This window comes from Cornus florida, unplaced genomic scaffold (genome assembly GCF_030987335.1).
Source record: "Cornus florida cultivar Cherokee Brave unplaced genomic scaffold, ASM3098733v1 CherokeeBrave_3.0.0_Hap2_Chr06, whole genome shotgun sequence".
NCBI classification, from domain to species: domain Eukaryota; kingdom Viridiplantae; phylum Streptophyta; class Magnoliopsida; order Cornales; family Cornaceae; genus Cornus; species Cornus florida.
This window is the reverse complement of record NW_026775576.1, coordinates 43453116-43455424: the sequence shown is the minus strand read 5'-3', so window position 1 is coordinate 43455424 and position 2309 is coordinate 43453116. Positions and strand designations below refer to the sequence as shown.

General features: G+C 36.7%; 1 pseudogene; it reads right to left on the bottom strand.

Annotated features, from left to right (window-relative positions):
* Positions 1-381: 381 nt before the first annotated feature.
* On the bottom strand, positions 382-2099 carry LOC132313993 (scopoletin 8-hydroxylase-like; annotated as a pseudogene).
* Positions 2100-2309: the final 210 nt, after the last annotated feature.

Here is a 2309-nt window from a genome sequence, read left to right as displayed (position 1 = left end):
AACTTACAGATGGTGATAAGGATGACGAGAATTACAGATTACGATAAGGATTAAACTTACAGATGATGATAAGGATGACGAGGATGGTAACTGACATCCTGACCTAAGCCCTATAAAGGAAGGGAGCTAATCGACGTTTTGAGGTATGCAATAAATCTTAACTCAATCTCTTGATTTCTCCAGAGAGAGAGATTACTTCGCACATTGACTTGTTTGGCGAAGCTTACTACTCCACCGATAACACACCTGTGCTTGTAGGGTCACTTTTTTTTCTTTTTGTTTAGTCAGTTAGATAAAATCCGGGTTGCGCAGAGTCCATCATCAACAACAATAAACAAATTAGGAAATGAAAACACACTTAAACATAGCAAAATATATTGATCAAGGAGAATCGATCCTAGCAAAATCAAGGGACTTGTTTCCTTCATGAGGGTTTCCAAAGAAATTGTTCATGTAATCCTCGAACACAACCTTCCGATAATGTGCCAACCCGTCACGCTCCACCACCTCAGGCAGCGGTCCAACCTTTTCCGTTGGTCGTGGGATTGTGAACAATGGGATTGATAGTACTATTGATTCTGTGCTTGTGGTACGCACCCTATGTTCAGCACTTTTATACCTCCCATTGCTCAATATCTAACAAAAACATAAAGAATAAAGTGAACTATCAACTTTGCATAGCTTAATAAATTGTGCATTAATAAATTAACATGTACAAATCTAGCTCTAACCTGTAATGTATCACCAATATTGATGACCAAAGCACCTGGTATAGGTGGAATTTCTATACACTCTCCCTTTTTTGCTCCATCTATGTCTTCTTCCACATTCACATACAAACCACCTATCCCATCTTGAAGTAAAACGGTTATGGTGCCCAAGTTCGAGTGTCTCCCCACAGACTGTGAGCTCCGGATTAGGGCATGTAAGGTAAAAGTTCATGTTAACCGTCTTATAACCGGTGAGTTCATCGATTTTTGAATCGTCTAGTGTCACCTTAAGATGTTCCATTAATGCCTTCAATAACCTTCTCACTATCCTAAAAGAGGTGTTTAGGTACTCTAGTGCCACTTCCCTGATAAAATTGAGAAAAAATATGAATGTTGTATAGAAGTTATAATATTTGAATAATTATGATATAATAAGAGATTATGATGAAATTAAATTAATATTGGGTAATGAAGAACATTTATATCATGATTATAAAGTTTGGTTGATCTTACCCCTTATATTATACTTTTGACATTTGGGAACAGGAATTAATAATTGATTAGTCCATTTCATATATATAGAAAAAAAAATAATAATAAAATTAAAAAAAAAAAGAAAAAAAGATCTACAGACCAAATTAAGGTTGACTTATATATGAAATGGACCATCTGCAACATGCCATTCTTGAAAACGAAATGTCATACTCAAAGGAATTCCATTGATGATAATTAATAATATGATACAAATGCTCACTAATGAAGAATATATAGAAATTATATTTAGGGAACAATTAAGTATAAACTTAGCTTGATCTTATATATATATAATACTTTTGAAATTAAGGAACCATGAATTAATTTAGTATCTTTTATAAGTGAACCTTTCTTACTCGCACTCATTAGGCCAGTGTTGAAGAGCATCAGCATCAGTGTTGTACACCATGCTAACATAGTCCTTACACTCCAAAGCCTTCTCTTTCTTGGGCACAAAGCTCGTCCCATACTTCACAAAGGGGCTGGCCTGGGCTCACTCCTTTGCCATACACAGCCTTCTTCTCCGGTGGCTGACCAAAAAACCGGTGTGCTGCATCCTTAAGTGACTCCAACAATTCCTCAGGCACGCCATGGTTCACCACTTGGAAGAATCCTACCGTCACAGCGGCTAGAACTATGGCCTCCACCACTTTGTCATGGTTTAATTAATCCATCAAGCTCCGATAAATCAATGGGTGGTTGCTCAAATGGGGAGGCATTCGACTTGTCAATTCGCTTGTGTGGTGGTTGGATGTATCGTGTTGGCACCTTCGAAAGGCATTTGTCCACGAGGCCTTTGACGACATTGCCATCCTGAACAACAAAGTCGAACAATGAGTTTCCATCTTCAAGGCTTGGAGCCGTTTGTGTACGTGTAGGTAGTAGGTGTTAAAAAACAAAAAGCTTGTGATGGAATAGCTATGTGATGAATGCTAATGACTAAGGATACCAATAAATAGTAAAGCCATGCAAATTTTTTATTTATATTTTTAATTGTGTACGTTTAGTTTTCTATGATCATATTGTAAAGCAACTATAGAATTTAAGTTGATTTATATTCAGAAG